This window comes from Lolium perenne, chromosome 6 (assembly GCF_019359855.2).
Source record: "Lolium perenne isolate Kyuss_39 chromosome 6, Kyuss_2.0, whole genome shotgun sequence".
Classification (NCBI taxonomy): Eukaryota; Viridiplantae; Streptophyta; class Magnoliopsida; order Poales; family Poaceae; genus Lolium; species Lolium perenne.
In genome coordinates, this window is record NC_067249.2 from 178226952 (window position 1) to 178249981 (window position 23030).

Here is a 23030-nt window from a genome sequence, read left to right on the forward strand (position 1 = left end):
AGTGCATGCGTATAGTTTAGGGTTATTTGTTTTAATTAAGTAGGGTTTGATCAGCTAGGGTTAGTTACATATATATGGTTTAGGGTTAATGCATGGCACATTACATATAGTTTAAATCTCAAGAATGTTTATACATGATAGGCCATATGTGCAAAGGAATTTTTTTCCACCGTGAACTTGTCAAAATTCAAGTTTATCAGTGCCAATGGAAACTAGTCCAAAAAATTACATAGAGGACCAAAAGTACTAGACAATAACTAATAGAACCTGCAACTTTACAAAAAGGACCCCAAAACATATAGAAGAAAATCAATCGAGTCCTTCTCGACCGCACATCGAATCTCTGCTCCGCATCCTTTCCGGCAACTCCGTCGCCGGGGACGCACCACTTGGGACGGTGTCGCCGGTAGTCGCCGGGACGAAGGAGAAGAAGGGCCTCAAAGAACGGCATATTGGCTCTGAGAAGGGCCGCTGAAAGGCCAAGATGTGCACGGGCAAGACGGATGACGCCGTCGTATGCCCCGAGCTTGTGAACTTTAGTAGCTTGACTTCCCCATTGGCTAGATCTGAAGCACTGACCAAAGCAAGCCTCACCGTTAGCGCCATCACATTGATGGCACCAGATCGGGGTTTGGCCGGCAAGATCCGCCAGATTCACCATAGGCCAGATCTGAAGCCGATGACGAGATCCCCGACTCCATTGCGCCATTCTGCTCATGGGAAACACTGGATCTAAGCTTACAACAACACTAACTCCCTCGGATCCAAATTAGCTGACTCAACTTTGCTTATCTAAATATGGATGTATCCACACATGTTTTTACTCTAGATACATACACGTCTAAGGAAAGTTGAATCAGTTAATTTAGTTCGGTGGGTGTACAATATACCGAGAGAAGTCGGCCTCGTCTCCGGCCGCCGAGGCCGCCGGAGAGAAGGGGGGGAGGAGCCGGGGGAGTGGGAGAGACTCGAGAGAGAAAGAGAAGAGGAAGAAATGAGAGCTCCCTGGGTAGAACATTATTTTTGTCGTTCTGCTCGTAGCTTGAAACTGAAAATTTCGGCCGCGCGCCAAATCATCCCGCCGCATCCATTCGAAAATCCCGTGACCAGTTTTACCCTTTTAACCCTGGTCCGGAAGCTACAACCCACCGACCATGGAGGGCTCATTCGGTAACAATGAAATATCTTGCCTAGATCCCGAACCCTCCCCACATGCCCACACCCACCCACCAACCATTCGCCCCATTAGCTCAAAAATACTCTCACACGCCAAAGCTCGACTCTCTACGATTTTAGATGCGCCGCCGCCGGCATACTCATCCAAAGAGTAGCATTGATCGTGTTGGCAGTCCAACCACCAGATCCGCTCCCCGCCACCCTCGTCACCGACGGATCTGCTTCACCGCCGACCTCGCCACCGACGGATCTGCTTCACCGCCGACCTCGCCACCGACGGATCTGCTTCACCGCCGACCTCGCCACCGACTACCTCGGCGCAGCGGCTGTATCAACTTCACCGAATCCCTTGCCAGCCAACCAGATCTGCTTCACTAACGCCCGCTTCTACTGAAACAGGGTCGATTCATCGTCTCCCGCGTTCGCCGCCGCTGGAATGCAAGTTGCCGCCCCCGTCCACCCCGCCGCAGCTTGGTTAGTACGCTGGCCCGTTAGATCGCGGTGTTTCTTTAGCCATGTTTTGTGTAGTTATTTGCAGATCTCATATGCCGTTAACTTTCTTGATGTGTTGTTTCGCATGAAGTTCGTTTAAATATTGTACAGTACAAAAGCATTATCCGGTCGCTACCATCATGTTCATTCTACTGACACCTGTGTGCATCCACATATTTATAGCCTTATACCCATTCATTTGTTGCCAACTGTTTTTGTACTGCATGCTATTGTCGCACTGCTTTTATAGTCATGCTATGGGCATTTCCAATCTGCTTGTTCTTATACCACGTCATTAGCTCACCGCTAGCTGCTAGCTGTTTTCTCGTGTCTGCTATTCTCACACTGCTTTTATAATCATGCTATGTGCATTTCCAATCTGCTTGCTCTTATACCTCGTCTTTAGCTTATATAGTTATTCTTTGCGTGCATGTCTGGTCTTTGTATTATCGTAGACTGACTTGTCAATGTTATTTTTCCTAGGGATTGATCATGCGAACCACTTATTAGAACATCCAACATTAACAGCGGGGACGCTAGGGAAGGTTGGAATCTGAGTTCTTGGTTGGTAATTTTGGCAGTTTACTTCCGTTATTATCTATAACCTATATGCATTGTTCCTTATGCAAGAGATTAACACTTGGAACCCTGCCATAGCAATGCCATTCATGCTTTACTATGTTTCTGCCTATTTGATATGCTTGTCTTGGAGAAACTGCGAAGGTGATTTGAACCTGACATTTGGTCATTCTTAATGCAGTTTACTTTATGTGGAAAACCTTGGCATTACCCTACTCTAAATCTGAATGTCTGAAATTCGTATCTCATGCAAAGCAACATCTAGTTGGTTTTAATCTGATATCTGGTAAATATTGGCTTATTCATTTGGCAGCTCAAGTTTTTTGTTATTTGAAACCAGCTGACTTGGTCTTAAATGTGATATCTAAACACAGATTAAGGACAATGGAGCAGGAGGATTAGCATTTCACTTGATGGCTGAACCTAAAATGACAGGCATGTTGACCACGACTAGTGCACGCAAGAGAAGGACCTGCAATGAGCCGTATGTGCTTAGTACATGCATCTTATCTTATCTTGTGCTTATTTCTCTGCTACATGCTTTGTTATCTGATCTCTACATTGCGTAATACATGTTTGAATAGTTAATTGTTGTAACTATGTTTGCAATGTTACCAGAATGCGCTTTAATGAAGCAGTCATCATTAGAAGATAGTCGCCAAAAAAGGATCTGTAGCGACCCTGTGCAACATTATGATGTAAGTTTGTGCTTAGTACAAGTTCCATACATTGTCTTATTTATGCAACTTGTTATTATCTTATATCTACATTGCATAATAAATGTTTGCATAGTTCATCGTTTAACTCTTTTTGCATTATTATCAGAATGCAGTTGTGATGAAGCAATCTTCATTAGAAGTGAGGCCCACAAAAAGTTCTGATATTTCTTCTGATGCATCTTCTCATAGCCGTCAACCTAGACCATTGCTTTCATCAAACAGTAAATATCTCAAGGCTGTACTTTATAAAAGACATGGTATTCTTTGCTTTAAGATCTGTAGCTGATATGTTGACAAAGAGTACACAAGATTCAATCAAGGCGATTGCCAAATGTCAACGTGTTATTGATGATGCTAATAGAAGTCCTCAATGATTCTATGTAATTTTTTTATTTGGGCACATTAATTGCCTTGTAATTTTCCTACTTGTTTTATTTGTGTATGTAATTGTGTGTATCATTGATATCAGATTTTAGGCTCATGAAATTTAATGCAAGTTGACTAGTCAAACAAGTAGGGCACTACAACAGATTGGGCCGGCCCACTTACGATGGTGTGGGACCCACTTTCATTTTGGGCCAGCCCACTTCTTTAGTAGGCCGGCCCGGTTACACGATAGTGGGATCCACATGCTTATTGGGCCGGCCCACTATCTTGTTGGGCCAGCCCATTTGCTATATGGTAGTCCCACATGGTAAATGGGTCGGCCCTTTAACAGGAAGGTGGGACCCACCTGTGTTTTTGGCCCGGCCCACTATCTTGTTGGGCCGGCCCACTTGCTATATGGTGGACCCCACATACTAAATGGGCCGGCCTTTTAACAGGAAGGTGGGACCCACCTGTGGTTTTGGCCCGCCCACCTCTCTTGTTGGGCCGGCCCACTTCCTATATGGTGGACCCCACAAACTAAATGGGCCGGCCTTTTAACAGGAAGGTGGGACCCACCTGTGCTTTTGGCCCGGCCCACTATCTTGTTGGGCCGGCCCACTTGCTATATGGTGGACCCCACACACCAAATGGGCCGGCCCTTTAACAGGAAAGTGGGACCCACCTGTGGTTTTGGCCCGGCCCACTATCTTGTTGGGCCGGCCCACTTGCTATATGGTGGACCCCACATACTAAATGGGCCGACCCTTTAACTGGAAAGTGGGACCCACCTGTGTTTTTGGCCCAGCCCACTTGCTATATGGTGGACCCCACACACTAAATGGGCCGGCCCTTTAACAGGAAAGTGGGACCCACCTGTGTTTTGGCCCGGCCGACTTGCTTCTTGGGTCGGCCCAGTTGCTGTAAGGTGGACCCCACATGTTAAATGGGCCGGCCCATTTAAGTTTTGACCAGTCAACCTTAGAGGTTAGGCCCGGCCCACGTAACTAATGGACCAGCCCAGCTATATAGTTGACCGGTCAAACTATGTCGGTGGCCCGCTTAAGACGTGGCGGGCCTCGTGTGGGCCTACCATCTACCACGGGGTTTCAGGTTAACGCCGTTAACTGCCAGTTAACGGCGTCTGCCACGTGTCCGGTTGCATGACGTCAGCAGTCAACGGGCTCCCGGAAACACTTGCGCAACGGTCCGATTTTCCGTGGCGGAAGGGCGCCCAAGCGCGACGGACCGAAAAAAACGTCGTTGGACTTTGCCTGACGCAGTTTCCACAACAGAACCCATATCATCGGGTTAGGCCCATAGGCGACGAAAAATACCCCTTAGCGGACGATTTTGAGACGTTGTCTATCAGAACTTTTCTTGTAGTGCAACGATATCAATCGTTTATGTGGCCTTTAGGCCATGGAGGCGGGGTGGATCACGACCCCTATTCGACTGGATGGCTACATCCTCCTGGTTTTAGGGTTTGGTTTGGTGGGGCGGCACTCAGGTGGCGGCGACGTCTTCTCCAATAATATCTACCCGGCTTCAATGTCAAGAAGCTTGTGTGAGTGTTGTGGTTCTCGAGGATCTCTACTGGATGTGGGGATCTTCGGATCGTTAAGGAGTTTCATCGATGGTTATTCCTTCTTCTTTGTCTCTCGGACGGATGTGGTTTTCTTGACCCGTTCAACGACTTACCGTCCGTAACCAACAACGTCAGGCCAACTCGATCAGGGAGTAGCAGGGACGCGTTGTCGACATGGTATGGAGGTTGAAGACGAAAAACCTATCAAAGATTTTGTTGTATTTTCGTTTTTTATTGAGGTGCTCTATATTGTTCGATGTTTCTTTTTAATAAGAGGGTCCTATTCGCAAAAAAGGTTGTTATAGTAGTACTTTTTTGTCGTTGAAAAAGTCCACTGATTCACAATAGTAGGTACAACCCATAAAGTATTTAAAGTTTAATTTACCTATGGTGTCAGATGAACTTCGGCTCATATAAATACCTACAAAATTGAAATGGATATCATATTGAAATACTATATTTTCATATCTCCTATCCACGAATCAAAGGGGCCCTTTGGTTGGAAACGATGTTGTGGTTCTCTGAAAAAAGAAACCGATGTTGTTGTGTGAGCTTTTTTTTTTGAACAGGGGATGGGTCCAAAAGGACCAAGAAGCTTCGTTTCATTCGGTGGGTACAAATTACACGAAGAGGTCTCAGAGAACCTGCAATTACAAACAAGCCCTCTCTTTTTCTACAAAGTGTAGGGATTCATAGCATAGAAAACAAAAAAATTCCTACCGCGAGAACGCAATCCAAGCCAAGATGCAATCTAGAAGACGGTAGCAACGAGGGGATGAACGAGACTAACCCTTGAAGATTTCCAAAGCCTGCGAGATTAGATCTCGTTGTTGCAGAAGATGATCACTTGACGCTTTCAAAAGCGCGTAGAAGATCTTGACGGTGCCACAATCGGGCAGCACCTCCGTACTCGGTCACACGTTCGGTGTTGATGAAGACGACGTCCTTCTCCCCGTTCCAGCGGGCAGCGGAAGTAGTAGATCCTCCTCGGAATCCCGGCAGCACGACGGCGTGGTGGCGGTGTTGATGGATATCTCCGGTGGAGCTTTGCTAAGCGTTTGCGGGAGAGGTGGAGGAGGAGGGGTGATACGTCCCAAACGTATCTATAATTTCTTACGTTCCATGCTACTTTTATGATGATACTCACATGTTTTATACACATTATATGTCATATTTATGCATTTTCCGGAACTAACCTATTGACGAGATACCGAAGGGCCAGTTGCTGTTTTCTGCTGTTTTTGGTTTCAGAAATCCTAGTAAGGAAATATTCTCGAAATCGGACGAAATCAACGCCCAACATCTTAGAAATCCACGAAGCTTCCAGAACACCCGGGAGGGACCAGAGGAGAGCCACAGGGGGCCCACACATGGGGCTGGCGCGGCCCAAGGGGGGCGCGCCCCCCTATTGTGTGGCGGCTCCGTACCCCCTCCTACTCCACCTCTTCGCCTATTTAAGCCTCCTCGACCTAAATCTTCGATACGGAAAAGCCACGGTACGAGAAACCTTCCAGAGCCGCCGCCATCGCGAAGCCAAGATCTGGGGGACAGGAGTCTCTGTTCCGGCACGCCGCCGGGACGGGGAAGTGCCCCCGGAAGGCCTCTCCATCGACACCACCGCCATCTCCATCGACGCTGCTGTCTCCCATGAGGAGGGAGTAGTTCTCCATCGAGGCTAAGGGCTGTACCAGTAGCTATGTGGTTAATCTCTCTCCCATGTACTTCAATACAATGATCTCATGAGCTGCCTTACATGATTGAGATCCATATGATGAGTTTGTAATCTAGATGTCATTATGTTATTCAAGTGGATTTTACTTATGTGATCTCCGGAGACTCCTTGTCCCACGTGTGTAAAGGTGACAGTGTGTGCACCGTGTGGGTCTCTTAGGCTATATTTCACAGAATACTTATTCACTTAGTTATGATTTGAGTTGGATGTCTCTATGAAATTGTGGTGTGTTAGTACCTCCTATGAATGCTCACAGTGACAGCGTGGGGTGTTTATTAGTACTTGGGAATACATCTTTAAGGTTTGCCTACATGATGAATTAGTGTTCTTTATCTTGCCAAAGAGTAATTCAGAGTAGCATAGTGAAGTGCTTATTTATATTCCTTTATGATTGGAATGTTGAGAGTGTCCACTAGTGAAAGTATGATCCCTAGGCCTTGTTTCCAAATACTGCAATCATCGCTTATTTACTGTTTTACTGCATCTTTACTTCCTGCAACATTAATACCATCAACTGCACGCCAGCGAGCTATTTTCTGGCACCGTTACTACTGCTCATATTCATTCATACCACTTGTATTTCACTATCTCTTCGCCGAACTAGTGCACATATACATCTGACAAGTGTATTAGATGTGTTGGGGACACAAGAGACTTCTTGTATCGTGATTGCAGGGTTGCTTGAGAGGGATATCTTTGACCTCTTCCTCCCTGAGTTCGATAAACCTTGGGTGATCCACTTAAGGGAAAACTTGCTGCTGTTCTACAAACCTCTGCTCTTGGAGGCCCAACACTGTCTACAGGAATAGAAGCGTGCTGTAATATCCCAGGATTTGGGGTTACAAAAATAGAGGAAACAGATGTGTGCATTGCATTCATGCATAGAAAATCTGGGGAATTTTCGCGCATTCATCTAAAACACAAAGTGATCGAGGTTTCTCTTGTGTCGATGGAATTGAGGTGTGTCATCGACACAAGTGCGATAAATTTCGACATGACCTTTATTGATTTATTATATTTTCGAGGGAAATAGTTTGAATTCAAATTCAAGTATGAAAGACATAATTCAAATCATAAATTCAATTGGAATTTGAAATTTAAAGAAGTATATAAATATAATATGTAAAAGTAAATACACTTGATAAGTCCAAATAAATAAATGAGTTAACTTTATTACAAATAACATTATTCAATAACTTACAAGCTAGAAAAGAAATGTAAAATTACAAAATAATAAAAGAAAACCCTAAAACTAAATCTTCATCTTCATCTTCATCTTCTGAATCCTTATTCTTCTTTTCCCGCAATAAGAAAAACAAAACAAAAGACAAGCAAATAATTGTGTCATGGTTAGAAATGTTTGCCTTCACCTTTGGTGAGGCAATATTACTGTTGGTGGCTAGCAAAAGGGTTTCAAGAACTACTCTTGATCCCTAATGATGATTAGAGGGAATTAATTCTTTATTAGGCAACCTCAGGAAGAAATGGATCATATAAGGGACAGATGGGTCAATTGGATCATGGAACATTCATCAAGAAGGCAACCAGGGACTAGAGGAAATAGTAGCTGATCCATATCACAAGGCAACATAATTTGAGGCAACAAGGCAACTATTTAAAATTTCCCTCTAATCTAGCTAGCAACCATGAAGGCTTACAAGATGATATAAAGTGATCATATTTGACATGGAAAAGTCAAAATGATCTTAAGCAAATATTTATAAACCACTTGATAATTAAGCAGTAGCTTAATTAATATTTAAGCAACCAAATCACTAAACCATAAATAGTTGTTCACATAGTTATCAGCCATTGAGATAGATAAGGAAGCTCACAGTAGTCCACACAAAAAGAAAGAAAAGACCAGGGATAATTATCCATGCCCATCGGTAGCTTGTATAAGGGGGAAGCACTCAACTTGGCAACTTGTACCCACAGGTGAGGTGGGGACCATTTGCAAGCAGCACACACAACACATTCAGCTGTGTGTTGTCATCACCGCAGTGAATAGCCCCACTGTATATAACCAGTACACACCCATGTCTTAGCCGAAACACCCAGCAGCAGTTCTCTGCAACCATTACACTAGCAAAAATCCACCAGTATGTGAAGAGCAACCCAAGAACCACCACTGAAATCGGAAGCTGGAACTGGGAAGAAATAGAAGAAGCTGGGAGGTGCAGGTCATCCACCCGAAGATGGATAGTCTGAATTAGGAACTAACATACAAGATGCAGCAGGTATAAATTACCAACCAATCTCAATATATCATGTAGTATTAGTTTTTGCGTAGACATCTTCAGCCAAAGAAAAAGAATCAACACAGTCATTCCATCTAGCTATCCTTCCACTAGATTTTCATCTAGGAGGATAGAAAAATGTATTCCTCTCAGATCTGCATAGAGGTGCTATGCTGAATCATCACTGAGGATAAAAAGAAAAGACAGTATAGCATCTGTTCTTATTTCAAGTGGGTGCCTCAGCCTTTGCATCATCGGCAAGGCTACAAGATCAAGCATATAATCTGTTCTTATCAGTTTATATTTAGAACCAGAGAAACCATCTATGAGGGCAGCTATCCATAAACACAAGCCAGCCATCAAGTAAATCATCAAGCACCAATATCTCTACCTTGTTGCTTAAACTCAACCCATACATGCAACATCAAATTATTATACCAAGATAATTATGCCTGGATGAATAAACCATCCAAACAGGGGCACCACACCTACACATCCACAACAGAGTGTCCATATAGATAAATTTCAGAGAATTACTTGGGGTCCAGGAACGATCCCAGGCCAACCAAGTTATCTCCAAGCAGAGCCATAATTAAAGCAATCATCTAATTGCCACTCAGCCAACAAGCATCATGTATTGCCCAAGCAGCACAAGTACTAACCATGAATTGCTTTTCCAGCATGTTTGAGCTCAATCAAGATTAAACAGCAGTACCACTGAACTTCTTCAGTTAACACAACAGTCCATATTGTAGTGTATATACAGTTCCGTCAGTAAAAGTAACACAGCCAGACACACATGCCATGGATGAAAAGAATCACCCAAACAGAGGCATCCTTGCACCAACTACACCAGGATCAATCAAGCTATAAATTAAGCTCATAGAAGAGATCACCACGAGCTAAGCATTACTGGCCCAAACCACATTTCTCAATCCCCACTATAAGCACACCAATCAATGGGCGCATTAAATCAACTAGCAGTAGATGCACAGGTACTGGAAATCACCACTCTTAAGCAACAATTAACAGCAATGCTACAATCACCACAAGTAGATAGCTTAGGCAGTACATCGAACATAAATAGAAGAGAGGAGAGAATAACAGCTCACAGTGAGGTAGAGGGTTCATGCAAGAAGCGGACGCCGGGGTTGCAGTCGCGGACGCCGTCCAGCCGGCGTCGAGGAGGAAGTAGTCACGACAGCACAGAACAGCACCGCAGCACCACACCACTAGATCGTCACCACACCGCCACCAATTCACCACCAAAACGACCGACCAGTAGATGGAGGACGCCGGGGTTGCAGGGGATGCCGTCCCGCCAGCGTCGAGTAGCAATAGTCGAGGCGGCGGATGAGGGTGAAGCCTCACCGGACAGCAACATCGGCCGGGATTGAAGCGGAGGTGGCGCCACAGTAGGATTGGGGGCGAACCAAGGGGAGCACGAAAATCAAATCGAAGAAAGGGGAGTTGAAGAGCAGGTCAAGGCGGACCAAAGCCCTCTCACGCCGGCGCCGGGGCAGTCTGGAGGCGGCCGAGGAAAAAGCACCGGAGCCGGTAGCGGCCGCGGTGACCAAGCCAACCCGCAAGCTAGGGTTTGCCGCGGGCGCGCAGGCGAGGGTGTAGAGATGATGTGCCGTAGGGTGTTCAGTGGAGGAGAGCGCGGTGCAGCTTTGCCGGCGTGCGGCGGCGCCGGGCTTGGCCAGCGGCGGCAGCATCGCGTGCTCGTGTAGATATACGGATAGGAAGGAGAACCAGAGTGAGATAGGAACGAGCGAGGCATGTTCGTCTTGGTCGTGTTGAACTTGTACATGCGCCGTGGACATGTATAACCCGACTATGTGCATACGTCTGTGCTAAATTGGCCCAAGTAATCCACCAGAGCTGTATGTCCCTAACTATAACTATACAAGTTGATTGAGTTAGATGATGTATAATATTTGTATTATTGCATTTATGTGGGCCTATTTAGCAGATTAAAAAAACTGAAATATAAATATAACTTGTTTTCTAATTAAAAAATGTAATGAAAATTATTCATGCAGCAAATAAATATTAAAATTTTAAAATCAAGTTCACTATAATATTATAAAGCCCTAAAGGTTCTAAATCCAATTCAAATTCAATAATTAACTAAATTTTACTAAAGTAATTAGAAACCAGTAAGAAAATAAGGAAAACATTAAAACTACTTTTCCTTTATTACTAAATTGTTAAATCCTTACTTTAAGGATTTAAAACCTTAGTTAATAATTATCCTAATTGTTAATTGTTTAAAAACAATAAAATGCCAAATTCTATATTATTCTTAACTCAAAGTTATTAACAACTTCAACTCCAAAATCAAACTAGTACCTTAAGAGTTGTACCACAAATATGAAACCCTATTTCCATGGTGAATAAAATTATAACCTCATAATTCTGTGTAGAACACTAAAACCCTAGTTCCATTAAGAACCCTAGCTCCCCTATTTTATGTGTGAACCCTAATTTTCTTCTAAACCTAAACACTAGGTTAGAACATGGGATCATGATACTTTAATTTCATTCATAGCTCCATAGTAGCAACTAAACACTTGCCATGTCTTCATAAAATAATAAGAGACCATCTCTAATATATTGGTATTACATGTATTCATGCCTAGATGATCAAATAGGACCAACCCTAGTTCCTATCCCCTGAGACACTCACCTTAATCATTCCTATTTAGCATCACACCATTGTGATGAACTCCAATAGCAACCATGCCAATATTGTGCATCATATTTCATACACACTAAACCCTATTAGTGTGAGATAATTATTAATCATCCTATTTAGGAAACCACCATTCCTAACTTAGGAGATCCAATAGCAAACCCTAGATAACCTCAAACCTAATTGTAATACTTCTTATTCCTTAAGAAGTATGTTCTTCAAAAGTTATTCTTTTGAAGAAAATAAAGAGTAGTCATCAACCTTGCCTGATAGGACCTATAAACCCTAGCTATCTATTACCAGTAAGGTATACCCAACCTTGATAGCACCCATGTATAATTAATTGCTTAAGATGCTTAGGCTTAGCTCAACCTTACAAGTTCTAGCTTTTGATGAATCCAACTATGTTGTGATCCATATAATACTTACTCCAGAAACTAGTTGAAACCATAGTAAACCATAAAACTCCACAACCCTAATTATCATACTTGTTCTTTATTGAAGAACATGTTCTTCAAAAGTTATTCTTTTGAAGTATATGATAATCAATCATTAACCATAACATATAGTGCTAAAACCAACCACGATTTATTACATGTTAAGAGTATACCAAATCTTATTGTTGTGCGCTATTAATGTTATTGTTTTGATATGTTGCATCACCTGTTGATGATACCAAGTAATCACACCTGAATAAGAACCTTATCTATGAATCACTCTAAAAGTGCAACACACCCGAAACTAATCATTACAACTCACTAATCCTAAATCATCGGGGTTAGGTCACGTTTAGAACGATTGCATCTCATACTTATGCATTATTGCATCCTTGCCAATCTTTTAAACATCGTCCTTACCGGACGATGATGCTATTTCAGAATTTGGAGTTATTGCGTATCGAAGACCTTGTCTGCATAATCTTGTAGCCAAGAAAGGCAAGTTCATCGCTTGCTCATGTCATTTGAGTATTTTTACCAAATTACTTGCAAAGTACTATGTTTATCACTATTGCATAAAAAGCAAAACCACTATTTTCATAACTATGAATATGACTATGAGGTGGGCAATGGAACCATGGATTGTGTTGATATGGTGGAGGTTCCATTTTAAGGGTTTATATCCATCTAGGATTAAACAACAAATGTCGTCCAGTGATTCTTGTGCCGTAATACCCGTGTTAACCATAAGATCCGGAGTGGGACGGAGTAGTCAAAAGTGTTTCCACCTCTCGTTCATCAATGGATGCGCTTTACCGTGGTACACTTGTAATCCAAGGGGGCAAGCGGTGAGGCTGGGGAGTCCTAAGTCCCCACGGCATTGTCCGTAGTACACTTGTCGCCCGAAGGAGCAAGCGGTGAGGCTGGGGAGTCCTAAGTCCCCACGGTATTGCGGTCTATGATGGGTTGCAGCTGCCGGCGTAGGAATGTATGGTAGAGCCCTGCATTGACGTCGTGGTCGGGGTCCACCCTGAAATTTATGGGAATAATGGGACCGACGTGGACCCAGGGTCGGGGTTTGCAACAAAGGGTGGGTGTTCGAGGTAGCGGAGGAACATGACTGGCTAGACCTTATACCGGGCCTCACACCAAAGGAAGTGTGGACGGGAAACTCAAGCCCGGTTGGCACCAAAGGTTAAGATCTCTTATGGGTAAAGCAACACACCTCTGCAGAGTGTAATGAACCGTGACCTGTCACTCCCTGTTCCGGGATTTGGAACTGCGAACGCTGCCGGAAAGGAACTCCATGAAGTTCTAGTAAACCGGTGAAGGCTGACGGACATAGTTCTTCTGAATAAAAGCAACCTTTTGAAGAAATGGTTATGAAAACCTGCATTGGTATTAGACTTTCTGGTCTAATGCTGTAGCTAGTGCATTAAACACCTCTTTCCTATAATGAACTTGTTGAGTACGCTCGTACTCATCCCACTCTTAAATCCCCTGCTTAGATATGGAGGCATCGAAGGAGGATCTACAGTGCAACTCGAAGACCGAGGAGACAATAAATACTTCAAGAGACATGACCCTGTCAGAGGAGTCAGATACCACATCCAACAAGGAGAAAACCTAGTTTAGCCATAGAAGGGAACTAGCTTCCTAAACCTAGCTCCTACTTAGCTAGAATCTATTCTTAGCCTCTATAGCTAGTTAAATACTCTACAAATAGAGTTCGTGTTAAGACTAGACTACGAGTCGTTCTTCTGGAGTTTATTGCAGCTTTACCTCATTGTAAAGTAGGAGGCTATGATGATCTTATGTAATAGAGTCAATGTTGTAATTCTATAGACATGCCTTGGACCCGCATATGTTTCTGTTGTACCACTCTGAGCGATATAATACTAGTGGAACGGTGTTTCATTGGTGTTATATCAGACTTGCATACTACACCATGCAGTGGTATGCCGGGTCATCACACGTGCGTAGACATCAAGCTATTTTCTGGCGCCGTTGCCGGGGAGGAAAGGTAAAAGGCACTCACACTCCGGATCTCGGCAACTAAGCTATCTTTCGGCGCCGTTGTAAGTGCTCGAAGCTATTTCCTTTAGATCCTGCAATTGCATCTTTTTGTTTCTTGTTAAACACTAGTAAGGCATAATGGAAAACATCTGTGAGCTTTTTAAACTATTTCCTGAGTCAAGACATGAATGGTTTAATGCGAAAATTAAAAAACCTATGGAACCTTATTTGCATGCTAGTAGCAATGATATTAGTATGAACGCTTTGAATACCATTGTTGATAACGATATAGAAAGTTCTAAGCTTGGGGAGGTCGGTTTTGATGAGAATGATCTCTTTAGCCCTCCGAGTATTGAGGAGAAAGTTTATGTTGATTATGATATGCCTCCCATATATGATGATTATAATGATAGTGGTCTTTTGGTGCCGCCTACTATGGAGAGTAAATTTTATTATGATTATACTATGCCTCCTACACTTGATGAGAATAATAATGATAGCTACTTTGTTGAATTTGCTCCCACTACAACTAATAAAATTGACTATGCTTATGTGGAGAGTAATAATTTTATGCATGAGACTCGTGATAAGAATGTTTCATTTGATAGTTATATTGTTGAGTTTGCTCATGATGCTACTGGATATTATTATGAGAGAGGAAAATATGGTTGTAGAAATTTTCATGTTACTAAAATACCTCTCTATATGCTGAAATTTTTGAAGTTACACTTATTTTATCTTTCTATGCTTGTTGCATTATGCCTACATGACTTGTTTATTTACAAGATTCCTTTTCATAGGAAGTGGGTTAGGATTAAATTTGTTTTGAATTTGCTTCTTGATGCTCTCTTTTGCTTTAACTCTTATTTCTTGCGAGTGCATCATTAAAACTGCTGAGCCCATCTTAATGGCTATAAAGAAAGCACTTTTTGGGAGATAACCCATGTTTTTATTTTACTACAGCAATTTTGTTTTATATTTGAGTCTTGGAAGTTGTTACTACTGTAGCAACCTCTCCTTATCTTTATTTTATTGCATTGTTGTGCCAAGTAAAGTCTTTGATAGTAAAGTCAATACTAGATTTGGATTATTGCGCAGAAACAGATTTCTTGCTGTCACGAATTTGGGTATGATTCTCTGTAGGTAACTCAGAAAAATTTGCCAATTTACGTGCGTGATCCTCAGATATGTACGCAACTTTCATTAAGTTTGGGCATTTTCATCTGAGCAAGTCTGGTGCCTCAAAAAAATTCGTCTTTACGGACTGTTCTGTTTTGACAGATTCTGCATTTTATTTCGCATTGCCTGTTTTGCTATGTTTGATGGATTTCTTTGTTCCATTAATTTCCAGTAGCTTTGAGCAATGTCCAGAAGTGTTAAGAATGATTGTGTCACCTCTGAATATGTGAATTTTTGATTATGCACTAACCCTCTAATGAGTTTGTTTTGAGTTTGGCGTGGAGGAAGTTTTCAAGGGTCAAGAGAGGAGGATGATACAATATGATCAAGAAGAGTGAAAAGTCTAAGCTTGGGGATGCCCCCGTGGTTCATCCCTGCATATTTCAAGAAGACTCAAGCATCTAAGCTTGGGGATGCCCAAGGCATCCCCTTCTTCATCGACAACCTATCAGGTCACCTCTAATGAAACTATAGTTTTATTCCGTCACATCTTATGTGCTTTACTTGGAGCGTCTGTGTGCTTTTATTTTCGTTTTGTTATTTTCATTCTCTGAATAAATTCATGCCTGTGTGGGAGAGAGACACGCTCCGCTGTTGCATATGAACACATGTGTTCTTAGCTTTATTCTTAATGTTCATGGCGAAGGATGAAACTACTTCGTTCATTGTTATATGGTTGGAAACAGAAAATGCTGCATGTGGTAAATGGTATAATGTCTTGAATAATTTGATACTTGGCAATTGTTGTGCTCATATAGATCATGTTTAAGCTCTTGCATCATGTACTTTGCACCCATTAATGATGAACTACATATAGCTTGTTAAATTTGGTTTGCATGATTGGTCTCTAGAGTCTAGATATTTTCTGGTTAAGGTGTTTGAACAACAAGGGAGACGATGTAAAGTCTTATAATGCTTACAATATGTTCATATGTGAGTCTTGCTGCACCGTTTTATACTTGAGTTTGCTTCAAACAACCTTGCTATCCTAAACCTTGTATTGAGAGGGATTACTTCTCATACATCCAAATCCTTGAGCCAAAAACTATGCCATTTGTGTCCACCATACCTACCTACTACATGGTATTTCTCTGCCATTCCAAAGTAAATTACTTCATGTGCTACCTTTAAACAATTCAAAACTTTATTACTCCTTATTTGTGTCAATGTTTTATAGCTCCTGAGGAAGTATGTGGTGTTTTATCTTTCAATCTTATTGGGCAGCTTTCACCAATGGACTAGTGGCTTCATCCGCTTATCCAATAATTTTGCAAAAAGAGCTGGCGCGGGGTTCCCAGCCCCCAATTAATCAACCTTCATTAATAATTCTCTTCACATGTTTTTCTCTGATTCATCAGTAAGCAACTTAATTTTGCAAATAGACACTCCTTCATGGTATGTGAATGTTGGAAGGCACCCGAGGATTCGGTTAGCCATGGCTTGTGTAAGCAAAAGGTTGGGAGGAGTGTCAACCATAAATAAAACTAAAATACATGTGTAAACAAAAGAGAAGAGGGATGATCTACCTTGCTGGTAGAGATAACGTCCTTCATGGGAGCCGCTCTTTGAAAGTCTGTTTGGCAAGGGGGTTAGAGTGCCCACTACCATTCGTTGACAACAACAAACACCTCTCAAAACTTTACTTTTATGCTCTCTATATGATTTCAAAACTTAAAAAGCTCTAGCACATGATTTAATCCCTGCTTCCCTCTGCGAAGGGCCTATCTTCTACTTTATTGTTGAGTCAGTTTACCTATTCTTTCTATCTTAGAAGCAAACACTTGTGTCAACTGTGTGCATTGATTCTTACATGTTTACTTATTGCACTTGTTATATTGCTTTATGTTGACAACTATCCATGAGATATACATGTTACAAGTTGAAAGCAATTGCTGAAACTTAATCATCCTTTGTGTTGCTTCAATGCCTTTACTAAGAATCTATTGCTTTATGAGTAACTCTTATGCAAGTCTTATTGATGCTTGTCTTGAAAGTACTATTCATGAAAAGTCTTTGCTATATGATTCAGTTGTTTACTCATTGTCTTTATCATTGCTTTGAATCACTGCATTCATCTCATATGCTTTACAATAGTATGATCAAGATTATGATAGCATGTCACTTCAGAAATTATCTTTGTTATCGTTTACCTACTCGAGGGCGAGTAGGAACTAAGCTTGGGGATGCTTGATACGTCCCAAACGTATCTATAATTTCTTATGTTCCATGCTACTTTTATGATGATACTCACATGTTTTATACACATTATATGTCATATTTATGCATTTTCCGGAACTAACGTATTGACGAGATGTCGAAGGGCCAGTTGCTGTTTTCTGCTGTTTTTGGTTTCAGAAATCCTAGTAAGGAAATATTCTCAGAATCGGACGAAATCAACTCCCAGCATCTTAGAAATCCACGAAGCTTCCAGAACACCCGGGAGGGACCAGAGGAGAGCCACAGGGGGCCCACACATGGGGCTGGCGCGGCCCAAGGGGGGCGCGCCCCCCTATTGTGCGGCGGCTCCGTACCCCCTCCGACTCCGCCTCTTCGCCTATTTAAGCCTCCTCGACCTAAATCTTCGATACGGAAAAGCCACGGTATGAGAAACCTTCCAGAGCCGCCGCCATCGCGAAGCCAAGATCTGGGGGACAGGAGTCTCTGTTCCGGCACGCCGCCGGGACGGGGAAGTGCCCCCGGAAGGCCTCTTCATCGACACCACCGCCATCTCCATCGACGCTGCTGTCTCCCATGAGGAGGGAGTAGTTCTCCATCGAGGCTAAGGGCTGTACCGGTAGCTATGTGGTTAATCTCTCTCCCATGTACTTCAATACAATGATCTCATGAGCTGCCTTACATGATTGAGATCCATATGATGAGTTTGTAATCTAGATGTCATTATGCTATTCAAGTGGATTTTACTTATGTGATCTCCGGAGACTCCTTGTCCCACGTGTGTAAAGGTGACAGTGTGTGCACCGTGTGGGTCTCTTAGGCTATATTTCACAGAATACTTATTCACTGAGTTATGATTTGAGTTGGATGTCTCTATGAAATTGTGGTGTGTTAGTACCTCCTATGAATGCTCACAGTGACAGCGTGGGGTGTTTATTAGTACTTGGGAATACATCTTTAAGGTTTGCCTACATGATGAATTAGTGTTCGTTATCTTGCCAAAGACTAATTCAGAGTAGCATAGTAAAGTGCTTATTTATATTCCTTTATGATTGCAATGTTGAGAATGTCCACTAGTGAAAGTATGATCCCTAGGCCTTGTTTCCAAATACTGCAATCATCGCTTATTTACTGTTTTACTGCATCTTTACTTCCTGCAATATTAATACCATCAATTGCACGCCAGCGAGCTATTTTCTGGCACCGTTACTACTGCTCATATTCATTCATACCACTTGTATTTCACTATCTTTTCGCCGAACTAGTGCACCTATACATCTGACAAGTGTATTAGGTGTGTTGGGGACACAAGAGACTTCTTGTATCGTGATTGCAGGGTTGCTTGAGAGGGATATCTTTGACCTCTTCCTCCCTGAGTTCGATAAACCTTGGGTGATCCACTTAAGGGAAAACTTGCTACTATTCTACAAACCTCTGCTCTTGGAGGCCCAACACTGTCTACAGGAATAGAAGCGTGCGTAGACATCAAGGGGCGGCTAGGGTTTGGGAGAGGGGGTGGCCGGCCACTATGGGGTGCGGCCAAGCTATGGCTTCAGGTGGCCGGCCCCCTCCCCTTGTCCCTCTTTTTATAGGTGGAACCCCCAAGAGTTGGTCTACAAGTCTTCGAATAAGACCCCAAACCAAAACCTTCCATATGACATGAAACCTACCCAAGGTGGGATTCCCACTTGAGGTGGGATTCCCACCTTTCCATGAGGGGGGGTGGCTGGCCACCTTTGGTGGAGTCCACCTGGGACTCCACCCCCTAGGGTTGGCTGGCCAAGCTTGGTGGAGTCCCTCCGGGACTCCGCCTTCCATAGTGATTTCTTTCGGACTTTTCTAGAACCTTCCATAAATGCACCGGATCATTTTCAAACTTATAAAATGACTTCCTATATATGAATCTTATTCTCCGGACCATTCCGGAACTCCTCGTGATGTCCTGGATCCCATCCGAGACTCCGAACAAAACTTCGAACTCCATTCCATATTCAATATCTACTAATACGACATCAAACCTTAAGTGTGTCACCCTACGGTTAACTATGTAGACATGGTTGAGACCTCTCTCCGACCAATAACAAATAGCGGGATCTGGAGATCCATAATGGCTCCCACATATTCAACGATGACTTAGTGATCGAATGAACCATTTACATACGATACCGATTCCCTTTGTCACGCGATATTTTACTTGTCCGAGGTTTGATCATCGGTATCTCTATACCTTGTTCAACCTCGTCTCCTGACAAGTACTCTTTACTCGTACCGTGGTATGTGGTCTCTTATGAACCATTCATATGCTTGCAAGCTATTTAGACGACATTCCACCGAGAGGGCTCAGAGTATATCTATCCGTCATCGGGATGGAGAAATCCCACTGTTGATCCATATGCCTCAACTCATACTTTCCGGATACTTAATCCCACCTTTATAACCACCCATTTACGCAGTGGCGTTTGATGTAATCAAAGTACCTTTCCGGTATAAGTGATTTACATGATCTCATGGTCGAAAGGACTAGGTAACTATGTATCGAAAGCTTATAGCAAATAACTTAATGACGTGATCTTATGCTACGCTTAATTGGGTGTGTCCATTACATCATTCATATAATGACATAACCTTGTTATTAATAACATCCAATGTTCATGATCATGAAACTATGATCATCTATTAATCAACAAGCTAGTTATACAAGAGGCTTACTAGGGACTCATTGTTGTTTACATAACACACATGTATCAATGTTTCGGTTAATACAATTATAGCATGGTATATAAACATTTATCATAAACACAAAGATATATAATAACCACTTTTATTATTGCCTCTTGGGCATATCTCTAACAGTCTCCCACTTACACTAGAGTCAATAATCCAGATTACATTGTAAGGTACCTAACACCCATGGCATTCTGGTGTTGGTCATGCTTTGCCCTAGGGAGAGCTTTAGTCACGGATCTGCTACATTCAGATCAGTGTGTACTTTGCAAATCTTTACTTCTCCATCTTCGATGTACTCGCGAATCGAATGATAACGCAGCTTGATATGCTTCAGCCTCTTGTGTGACCTTGGTTCTTGTGCATTGGAGATGGCACCCATGTTGTCACAATAGATGACTAGTGGGTCCAATGCACTAGGAACCACACCGAGCTCTACAATGAACCTCTTCATCCATACCGCTTCTGATGAAGCCTCTGAAGCCACTATGTACTCCGATTCTGTTGAAGACTTCGCCACCATGCACTGCTTCGAGCTGGACCAGCTTACTGCAGCACCATTCAATATAAACACGTACCCAGACTGAGACTTAGAGTCATCAGGATCAGTGTTCCAACTTGCATCGGTGTAACTTGTTACAATGAGCTCTTGGTCACCTCCATAACAAAGAAACATATCCTTAGTTCTTTTCAAGTACTTCAGGATATTCTTGACCGCTGTCCAGTGTTCCATTCCTGGATCACTTTGATATCTGCTAGTCAAACTAACTGCATGTGCTACATCCGGTCTAGTACATAGCATGGCATACATGATAGAGCCTACTGCCGAGGCATAGGGGATCTGATTCATCCTCTCTCTTTCTTGTGTCGTAGCCGAACCTTGAGTCTTACTCAAGACCTTACCTGGTAACATAGGTAAGACCCCTTTCTTACTTTCATCCATTCTAAACTTCTTTAGAATCTTGTCCAGATATGTACTCTGTGAAAGCCCTATTAGGCGTCTTGATCTATCTCTATAAATCTTGATGCCTAAAATGTACGATGCTTCACCAAGGTCTTTCATTGAAAAACTCTTATTCAAATAACCTTTTACACTGCTTAATAGTTCTATATCATTCCCAATCAATAATATGTCATCTACATATAATATCAGGAATGCTACAGAGCTCCCACTCACTTTCTTGTAAATACAGGCCTCTCCATGACACTGTATAAACCCGAAGTCTTTGATCACCTTATCAAAACGTCGGTTCCAACTTCTGGATGCTTGCTTCAGTTCATAAATTGAACGCTGAAGTTTGCACACCTTGTCAGCATTTTTAGGATCGACAAAACCTTTGGGTTGTACCATATACAACTCTTCCTCAATGTCTCCATTAAGGAATGCTGTTTTGACATCCATCTGCCAAATCTCATAATCGAAAAATGTAGCTATTGCTAACAAAATCCTCACAGACTTTAGCTTCGCTACAGGTGAGAAAGTCTCATCATCGTCAACACCTTGAATTTGTCGGAAACCCTTTGCGACAAGTCGAGCTTTATAGACAGTAATATTACCATCAGCATCTGTTTTTCTTTTGAAGATCCATTTATTCTCGACAGCCTTGCGGCTATCAGGTAAGTCTACCAAAGTCCATACTTTGTTATCATACATGGATCCCATTTAGGATTTCATGGCTTCTTGCCATTTGTTGGAATCTGGGCTCATCATTGATTCTTCATATGTCGCAGGGTCTTCATCATTGTTGTCCACAATCATGACATTTAGACAAGGATCATACCAATCAGGAGTGGCACGTTCCCTTGTCGATCTGCGAGGTTCAGTAGCTATCTCGTTTGAAGTTTCATGATCAGTATCATTAGCTTCCTCTGTTACCGGTGCAGGCGGCACAGGAACAACTTCCGGTACTGCGCTACTCTGATCAACGAGAGAAGATTCAGTAATCTCGTCGAGTTCTACTTTTCTTCCAGTCACTTCTTTAGTGAGAAATTCTTTCTCAACAAAGGTTCTGTTCTTAGCAACAAAGATTTTGCCTTCGGATCTGTGATAGAAAGTGTACCCTATAGTTTCCGTAGGGTATCCTATGAAGACGCATTTCTCCGCTTTGGGTTCTAGCTTGTCCGGTTGTAACATTTTTACATAGGCTTCGCAACCCCAAACTTTAAGGAACGACAGCTTAGGTTTCTTATTAAACCATAATTCATACGGTGTCGTTTCAACGGATTTAGATGGTGCCCTATTTAAAGTGAATGCAGCTGTCTCTAATGCATAACTCCAAAATGATAATGGAAAATCAGTAAGAGACATCATAGAACGGACCATATCTAAGAGAGTTCGATTACGACGTTCGGACACACTGTTTCGTTGTGGTGTTCCCGGCGGTGTCAATTGTGAAAGTATTCTGCATTTCTTTAAATGCATGCTAAACTCATAACTCAGATATTCACCTCCGCGATCAGATCGTAGAAATTTAATCTTTTTGTTACGTTGATTTTCTACTTCACTTTGGAATTCCTTAAACTTCTCAAAAGTTTCGGATTTATGTTTCATGAAATAGATATACCCATATCTACTCAGATCATCTGTGAAGGTTAGAACATAACGATAACCACCGCGCGAGGCTACACTCATTGGTCCGCACACATCGGTATGTATGATTTCCAATAAGTTTGTAGCTCGCTCCATAATACCAGAGAATGGAGTCTTAATTAGTCATTTTTCCCATTAGACATGCTTCGCATCTATCAAGTGACTCAAAGTCAAGTGATTCAAGTAATCCATCGGTATGGAGTTTCTTCATGCATTTCACTCCAATATGACCAAGACGACAGTGCCACATATAAGTAGAATTATCATTCAATTTAATTCGCTTAGCATCAACGTTATGAACATGTGTATCACTACTATC